The 10,000-nt window shown below is 30.8% G+C and overlaps 1 protein-coding gene across 2 annotated transcripts in view; it reads left to right on the forward strand.

Moving 5' to 3' along the window:
* Positions 1 to 10,000, forward strand: part of LOC124422481 (insulin gene enhancer protein ISL-1) — an 88,404-nt gene that overhangs the window by 32,260 nt on the left and 46,144 nt on the right. The window contains exon 1 of one of the 2 annotated variants that reach the window (XM_046958986.1): positions 9,424 to 10,000. This exon is cut by the window's right edge and continues 538 nt beyond it. The exons of the other annotated variant lie outside the window; for it this stretch is intronic. The gene's annotated coding sequence lies outside the window, so the exon portion shown is untranslated. Of the gene's footprint in view, positions 1 to 9,423 lie in introns of those variants that run through there. 2 annotated transcript variants of the gene reach the window in all.

Below are 10,000 nucleotides of genomic sequence, written 5' to 3' on the forward strand. Positions count from 1 at the left end.
CATTCGAATTTAATCAACCGATCAACATCGGTATTAATAGAATAATTTTCAATCAAAGTTAAAATTATCGATCAACGTCATAATTATCCGAACGATCAACCAAATGAAATTTTCATAACACTTTCGATGATCCACATCATTTTTCTATTTCTATCTTTTATATCTGATTAGTACCAATCAACAACATTAAACATCATTGGAATTATTATCGATCAATGTTGAAATTAGTCGAATAATTTTTATTCGAAATCAAAATCATTATCGAATAATTATCGATCAACATTGAACGTTATCGAAATTATTATCGATCGAGATAAGAAATTATCCAAATGATCTCCCAAATAAAAATTTTTATAACACTTTCGATGATTCAAATTCTTTTTATTTGTATCTTCTATCTCTCTTTTTTTTTCTTTTCTTTTTTTTTTTTTTTTTTTTTTATTATTAATATAATCCTCGAAAAGAGACATTAGTTCATCTTTCCTTCATTATTTTCCTTTCTACCGAGCTATTCTACTTCTTCTCCTACACCACCCTCTTTTCTATCACCCAACTCTTTACTCTTTACTCTTTATTCTTCTCTCTTCATCTTTGAAGAACGCGCACGCGAACTTTACGTGTGGAAAGTCATAGTAGGTATATCGTTACGATTAATAAACACGCGGAATGCATTTCAAAGAGATGCAAGGAGAAGGAGGAATTTAATTTATAGCTTGTGGTAATTAATAATATGTATCTTGGTGGTACTCAAGTAAGCTATGTACGAAGGGTGAGGATTAAAAGATGGAAATTTTTTTTCCTTCTCTCTCTCTCTCTCTCTCTCTCTCTCTCTTTCTTTTTCTTTTTTATTTTGTTCTATTCCTCCCCCCCCTCTCCCCCTTCAAACGTGACTCGATTCCTTTTAAGTATCCATTGTATTCATATTTCAACTTAGATACATACGTAATATATCCAATGTTTATAATTTCTAATGGGGTTTATAGAATTTCGAAGAACATCATTATCAATTATTAGAGAATTCTTTTCTAAGTCCAATAATGAAATTATATAACGTAAAAATAATATTAAATATAATTATTTTTATCTGTTATTAATAAATATATGAAATTAAATAAATGCATATTATTTTGCTAGAAAATTTTATAAATTTGTAGAACAATATATAGTACATTGATATCCTAATACTATATATTGTAATAATAATATTATGTTATGCTGAATATAATTTATACTTATACAATATTTAAAAAAGGAAAAAAAAAAAGATGAAATAATACTTAAAAAATACAGATATATTTACAATAATTATCTATTCGCAATTGTGTGACCACAATGACATAATAATTGGAATACACCAAAGATTAAATCTAAGTAAGATTGAATTAAGAGAAAGAATAAAACAAAAAGAAAAATGAAGAAAAGGACGATAGATAGAAATTATTAAACAAATTATTTCTCTTGTAATGATAATATCTGTTCGAATGTAATGATAATTGTAGATTATTTCAATAACAATTAAACAAAAAAAAAACAAAAAAAAAAACAAAAATAATGATTTCATTCGATCATTTCAAATATGAATGAACGTTGTAAACAATTCGTTTTCGAGACACAACGTTCTCTGTTAAATAAGATTGACGGACAGAGAGAGAGTGAGAGAGAGAGAGAGAGAGAGAGAAAGAGAGAAAGTTCATCCTCTTCCAATGGGCTCTCGAAGACGAAGGTGGCTGTAGCAGCATCAGCAACAGCATCAGCAACAGCATCAGCAACAGCATCAGCAGCAGAAGCAGCAGCAGCAGCAGCAGCAACAAGTTCCTACGACCTTCACTATAAATACCTAATTTCGCCTTCGAGCTATTTGCGACGGCTAATGCCGCGATATTTATACGATGGCTAAGTGTAGGTACCAGGGCTTAGATTTATGCGATGGCCAACGCGATGGCTGTATATTTTCATTGCATCGGTTCCACTTTATTTAGAACGCATCTTCTTCGCTTATGTCGTAACGTGTCACTTATCAGATTGCACAAGTCTTTCTTTTTTTTTCCCTCTTTCTTTTTTTTTTTTTTTTTTATTATTGTTATTTTTTTTCCACTTATTTATTCATTCATTCATTTATTCGTTTTACTACATAGATATTTTCTCTTTCTTTTCGTTCCTTTTTTTTTTTTTTTTTTACCGTGTATAAAAGTGAAGGAAACAAACGTCGATGTAGGTAAAATGTGCAAAAGTGTGATAACTTCTATAAAATGTCTGATAACAATCGTTAAAGTCAGTTAGAATTAAGCGCTTCTTTATGTACTTGGAAAATACTTATATAGTAGATAAGGCACTTATATATCTAGTGAACGTATCTATGAAAGTTAATCGCTTTTTGCGAGTGGTAAGTGAATTCTTTTTCTTTTGTTATTTGTTATTTGTTTTTTTTTTTTATTTCTTCTTTTTTTCTTATTTCTTCTAACCAGATTACCACAGAATGTATTATTATTATTATTATTATTATTATTATTATTATTATATATACATATACATATATATACATATATGTTTATTTATTCTATTTTTTCTTTTTTTTAATTGAAATACTTTGCTATAGATATGCATTTGTAAATTATTAGATAACATAGAACAATATTTTACTAAAAGATTACTACAGAGAAAGAGAGAGAGAGAGAGAGAGAGAGAGAGAGAGAGAGAGAGAGAGAGAGAGAGAGAGATAATTACATTAGGATAAACAATTTAAATGATTTTCTTTTTTTTTTTTTTTTTTTTTTTTTTTTGTTGATTTTATTATTTCATATTTCTCATTTTTTATCATTTCATATACCTAATTACAAAAAGATTAATTTTATAATTAAGAACATCTGACTTAAATCTCTATATGCTTATCTATCTGCTAATACTTTTCATTTTTTTTTTCTTTTTTCTTTTTTTTTTTTTTTTTTTTTTTTTGTAAATTGTTACAAGGAAATCTTTAAAAAAAAATCAAAGATATAGAAAAAAAAAAAAAAGGAAAACGAGCATATTTTAAAAATCGATCAATCTAAGAAATCGCTATTGTAACGTTTATTTATACGACAGCATGTACGTATAACAAATTTCTGACAAATTTTTCTCTTGGCCAAGAGTTAACGCAAATACAAGAGGACCAAGAGAAAAGAAAAAAGAAAGAAAAGAGATAGAGATAGAGATAAAAAGATAGATAGAAACAAAGAAAAAAAAAAAAAAAAAAAGAAAATAAGGGAAGTAGAAAAAGGCACGAACCTAGGTCGGATTAAGGTTCTCTTTTCCGTTGGAAGCTGGCCGAAGGCACCGATTGACCTCCATATTCCCGACTAGCTAAAGCAGGGAGCCATCCTGAGCCGCTTAAGTAGGTATGGGATTTACTTTTCTTCTTCTTCTTCTTCTTCTTCTTCTTCTTCTTCTTCTTCTTCTTCTTCTTCTTCATCTTCATCTTCCTCTTCTTTTTCTTTTTCTTCTTCAACGTTGACAACAACAACGACAGCGGTCTCTCTCTTTTTCCCCTCTCCTTTCTCGAAGGCGCCACCCACCCTATTTTTTCACGTCTTCTCGCCTGTACCTAACATAATCGCACCCTTCGAGTAACGAACACTTTGACCTGACGATCTTCCTTTCCTCAAAACGTCAAAGAATTTCGTGCTTCAGAAACGTCTTTAAAAAAAAAAGAAAAAGAAAAGAGAGAGAGAGAAAAAAAAAGAAAAATTTCGTCCCTCTTTCTTCTTTTCTTTCTTTTCTCAATTTTTCATCTTGAGAAATATTTATTTATTTATTTGTTTATTTATTCATTTTTGTTGTATTTTGTTTTTCTCTCTACAATTTTTGATCTTGAGAAATATTTGTCATTTAATTATTTACTTTTATTTATTTTCTTTTTTTCTTTTTTTTCCTTTTTATTTTGTTTTTATTTCTTTTTTTTTTTTGTTTCTCAATTTTTTTATCTTGAGAAATACTTCTTTCATTTAATTATTTGTTTTTGTTATTTTTTTTTTTTTTTTGCTCTTTCATATTGTTTTCTTTTTCTCTGATTTTTATCTTGAGAAATATTCTTTTTGTTTTTTTTTTTTTTTTTTTTTTGTTTTTTTGTTGTTTTAATTTTTTACTTCTTTATTTTTTTCATTGATCGTCGAGAAATATTTATTCTTAATTAATTGCTTTAGCGAGCCACTTTCATTTTATTTTACAATATTATTCCTTTTTGTTTGAATTCTCTTTGTTCGAAGAAGTATCATGTGCTAGTCTTTATTTTTTTTTTTTTTTTTTTTTTTGTAATTTAAGGGGGGAAAAAAAAGAAATGTAGATATAATGATCGATGCCATATCGAGCGCCTATATGAGATTGAGAGAAATATTCCTTTAATCGTTTCCTTTTCTTTTTTTTTTTTTTTTTTTTTTTTTTGTGCGGAGTAATATCTTTTTCTCCTTTACATCGTTAATTTTAAAAACAAGAGTTACATTAATAAGATTAAACAATATTTTCTTCTCTTTTTCTTTTGTTCTTTCTCTTATTTAAAAGATTTAATTTAAATACACTTAATGATACGTTTCTAAGGCGGCCGTAAAAAAATGAAGAAAAAAATTATAATTGATTAAAATAACAGATACATTAGAAATACGTATAGTAATATAAGTATGTACATATATATATATATATATATATATATATATACATACATAGATACATACATATATTATATAATGACTTTAAAAACAAATCGTTCGAAGTTTTGTAAACTTCATATTTTTACACCGGAGCATATGTTCGAGGAGTTCGGGGAGGTGGTTGGTGGGTGTGTGTAGGGGGTGGGGATAGGGTAGGGTAGGTGAAGAGGGAGGGAGGGCAGTCGAGAAACTGGCAACACGAGTAGGTAGGTAGGTATGTTTTATCGCGTAATATATTTTTCAACGCGATAAAGACTCTCGTTTGGCATCCGTTTGGAATCACGAGGGCTCGTAAAGTACATGGATTCGAGAGTATAACTTATCTTCGCTTAAATCTGTTTTGTGATTTTTTTTTAAAAGAAAGTAAAATACCAAAGTCGAAAAAGAAATTTCGAAATTAAGGAAAGAGATGTGTTTTAAAATAAGATACAAAGAAAGGAATAGAAAAAAAGAGAGGATGAAAGGATTAAGAAGATCGATTTTAAATAATAATTTATTTATAACGCTTAACGTACCTACGTCGATACATATATATAAAATAATAATAAAATTAAATAAAGGAAGGAAGGAAGATCATCAACGTCGATCAAAAAATATTCGTAACGTCGATCTATAGATCGATCGATGATAAATTAACAGTGTGTTATGTGATCCGACAACGGAGTTAGTTATAATGTCAATACAAAATGAAAGCGTCGTCTAGCCGTCATGTACTCATGATCTCTCTCTCTCTCTCCCTCTCTCATATATATATATATATATATATATATATATATATATATATATATATTTCTCTTTAAACATTGAAAGCAGAGTACGTTCTGTCTTATGGCAGAGACACCAGACGACTTAACGAGTAAATAAAAGGCGTCACTTTATGTCCAACTGAAAATGAAATGGCGCGGCCAGTCGCGAAAATGAATTATCGCCGTTGAACGTTTTACTCCTCCCCTTCCACCTCACTACCCTACGATAATATTAACTCGTGTAAAGTGCCACGTTAAGAAATTCATGCAATGCTCTCGACTGATAGGTAGGTAGGTAGGTGGTTATATATATGTATGTGAGTAACTAAATAGATGAAAAATTATTGAAACATATCGAAAGTCTTTCTCGAGTTTGTTTATTTGTTTATCTTAATTTCTTTCATAAGAATCGACTAATCCGATCAGAAATTGTCGAACAATTTTGCTTTTTTCTTTTTTAATACATCTTTTTATTTTTCCTTTATCTTTCATCTCTTTTCTTTTCTTTTCTTTTCTTTCTTTCTTTTTTTTTTTTTTGTCTTCTTTCCTTCTTCTTTTTTCTTCAATTTCTTCGAACTTTCATATTTTCAAGCGTTAGAAATTTGATATTATTATTTATTGGATATCAAAACAATTAAGATTGATAATATGGATATACTGTTCTTGTATTAATTCAATATAAATTCGTATAGATTTATTTATTCGTCCATCTATAATGTATTTTCATCAATTTTTAGTGTAGATAAAAAAATATTGGAAAATTTCTTGTCATAATCTTTACGTTAAACTTTAATTTTATTAAGTGAGATATACATATGTAAAGACGTATATATATATATATATATATACTTATTGTTTATAAAATGTCACACAATAGAAATCTTAAAAATTCAATACATTTAACATGTTAATTGTCGTACCATAAAAATCCAACATTCGATCTGTTAATTTACAAATCTTTGAAATTCAAAACCATACATTGTGTTCATTTATAAATCTTAGAAATTTAACCTAACTAACGACTCGTTTAATTTACAAATCTTAAAGATTAATTTACAAATTTTGAAAACTTCAACGTTGTTCAACGTGTCAATTTGCATAACTTAAAAAATTCAACACGTTCAACATACTTAAGTACTTATTTACAAATCTTTAAAGTTCAAAGCGTTCTCAATGCGTCAATTTAAAAATCTTTAAAATTCAACGCACATTCAACGCAGTGCTCATTTACAAATCTTACAATATTCAATATATTCAACTTGTCGATTCGCTTTTCAAGTAGAAAAAAAAAAAGGAAAAAAAAAAGAAAGAGAATAAGAAAAAAATCTCGTAGGTATAAAGAAATAAAATCTTTGAAAATATTGAAAAAAAAAATATAATACGAGGGATGGACAGTGGTGGACGATCGATTGAAAATCGAAGAACCGTGTAATGATTGAACGAACGAACGAACGAACAAACGATAGATAGATAAATAGACAGATAGTTAGATAGATGCAACAACGAGATGCGATTGAAGCGTAAACTCCGAAGCGTAAATGGAACGTGCGAGTTCTTACGATAGAAATAGAAAAACCATGAAAAAGAGCAGCAACCGCACATTCGGAGGCGGCCTACCACGACTTTTCAGCGAATAAGAAGAGATAGAAAGAAAAGAAAAGGAAAAAAGAAGAAGAAAGAAAAAAAGAAGGAAAAAAGAGCAAGAGGAGGAAAAGAGAACCTTTGAGGTTCACCAATAGTGCGTTAACTAAGCCGCCTTACTCGATCGAGGAATCGTTTGACATAAAGGCGAGAGAGCCGACGTTAGTTTAAAAAAAAAAAAAAAGAAATGAAAGAAAAAGAAAAAAAACGAAAACTCTATGGTGTGAATTTAGGTGAAATTGAATTTTTCTCTCTCTCTCTCTCTCTCTCTCTCTCTCTCTCTCTCTCTCTCTCTCTCTCTCTCTCTCTCTCTGTCTGTGTCTCTCCAACGATGTATTTTTTTTCTTTCTTCTTTTTTTTCTTCTTTTTTCCGTATCAAATTTTCAAAAAAGTAATAGGTAGATGCCCTAGTTATATATATATATTTTTTTTTGAATCCTTCAAACCACCGTAAACTAATTTCTTTTTATATTTATATATATATATATATAGAATTTAAAAACGAAATGTACAAAATATACATATTAAAACTAGTATAACTGGATTATATTAAGTGCTACATACACGATTTAAAAAAAGAAAATATATATATATATATATATGTATATACGGATTGGTATATAATAAGCGATGACAAAATTTACATAACGTATAATAATTATTATATAAAATATTAATATATAATCTGATCGTAAAATATCTAATCGCGATTTTCTTGATCATTTTATTCGCAACGTAAAAACCACGATTATTTTTCTCTCTGATCTAATAATTAAATTTCACGTTGAATATTATTATATTTCTTTTTTTTTTTTCCTAATTCATAATTTCTAGCATTTAATATATTCCAATTACAAACACCAAAAGCTTTCATAACGCGTGATCAACGTCAAAGAGGAAGAGAGAGAGAGAGAGAGAGAGAGAGAGGAAGGAAAAGAAAAAAAAAAGGGAATCGATAAGTAACGAATAATTATTTAATTCGCATAAGTCGTTAGATATGTATACGAGTAGTTAGATAAGGTATCTATATATTTATGACAAACCATTTTCTCTATCTTTCTGAGAATGAATGACGAGAGAATATTATCGATCGGTTAAAGACATATATTTCTTGGCATTTTTCTTTTTGCCGGTAAATCGACGTTAAAAACTCACCATTTCTTTTTCTCGACGCTATCGAAAGAAGAAAAAGAGAAAAGGGAATAAAGAAAGGAGAAAAGAAGAGAAAAGAGTAGAGTAGAGAAGAGAAGAGAGTAGAGAAGTGGAGGACATATTGTATCGTATATTTATAAGCGTGCGCACGCATCACCCACACACAATAAAGCTTTGTAGGGGTGTTGCTGCTGGTAGAAGCGTCGTTGATGGAGTATGAGTAGGATGAGAATGAAGAAGGAAGAGGAAGATGAGAAGGAAGATGAGAAGGAGAGGAAGGAGGGAGGGTGGCGTCGAAGGAGGAAAAGATGGCGATACGTAGAGAAGAAGAAGAGTGAAGTGAAGAGAAGAGAAGAGAAGAGAAGAGAAGGATGGTTAGTATAGAAGTATGGGAAGGAGAAAGGGAGAAGAAGGTTGGTGGTAGAGGAGAAAGAGGAGGAGGAGAAGGAGGAGGAGGAGGAGGAGGAGGAGGCCTCTTAAGCGGCTCAGCGCGTAGAAGCGTATACGAGCGGAAAGCCGACAAAGCTATCAGCGCCGAATGCATCCCAGGCAGATGCTCTCTTTGGTGTAGAGCCTCCTCACTCTATCTATCTATTTCTCTCTCTCTCTCTCTCCCTCTCTCCCTCTCTGTCTGTCTATCTATCTGTCTGTGTATGTATGTACGTACGTACGTATGTATGTATGTATGTATGTATGTATGTATGTATGTATGTCTGTTGCTACTGCTGTTGCTGTTGCTGTTGCTGCTGCTGTTGCTGCTGATGCTGTCTCTTACTCTTTCCATTCTCGAGTGTGTCGAAGCCATGTGAGCTCGTCCTCTCTTACTCGACTTGCCGTAATAATTCACAGTGGTCCCGGTGTGAAGAGGAACATCGCATGGAGAATCCTAAAGCGTTTCTCGAGAGATACGTCATTTCACTCTTCCTCTCTCTCTCTCTCTCTCTCTCTCTCTCTCTCTCTCTCTCTCTCTCTCTCGATGAGAAAACGAGAGAAATAGGAGTTACCTATTTAACCCAAACTAAAATAACTAATCCTACCCGAATTAATATCTATATATTCAAAGATATTTCTTTATGTCGGGAAAATTTATATTCATAGATGGAATATGATTTAGATAGTTGTGGAAGAGGGGAAGAAAAATAAAAAAGAAAAAAAAACAATATAGATAGATAGGTAAATAAGAAGTAAGGAGATATGCATATACTATTGCATGGGTACTATTTAAAAAGAAGTAACAGTGCTATAGAGAAGATTTAATTTACAATTTGAAAGCTTTATATAAAACGTAAGAGTACGGAACATGTGTTGCTCTGTGATTCTCATTAACGTTCATGGAAAACGCGGGAATATTACAAAAACAAAAACAAAACAAGAAAAAGAAGAGGAGTAAAGAAAACAAAAAAGAAGAAAAAAAAGGAATATCCATATCTGACCGATGTAACAGATATGATGATCAGTAGAGGTAAGTTTAACCTATAAACAGAGAACGCATTGAAATTTGAGAACTCAAAATCCGTGCTTTACTCGCTTATAAATCTACTCTCGACATCGCGTACCTCCAAAATCGATCGACGGCCGACGTCTCTCTGTACGTCCGAGAGGGATGCAAGATAAAACCGCACTACCACGAGGAAACCACCACTACGCTTACTACCATCATAGCCCTCATCGCTATTGCCACCACTACCAGTATCATTTCCATTACACCACTACCAGCATCACTACCACTGCGCCATTATTATCAATGTTGGCTCGGCGTAGATAGTAGGTAGCAGACACCAC

This window comes from Vespa crabro, chromosome 1 (assembly GCF_910589235.1).
Source record: "Vespa crabro chromosome 1, iyVesCrab1.2, whole genome shotgun sequence".
Lineage (NCBI taxonomy): Eukaryota > Metazoa > Arthropoda > Insecta > Hymenoptera > Vespidae > Vespa > Vespa crabro.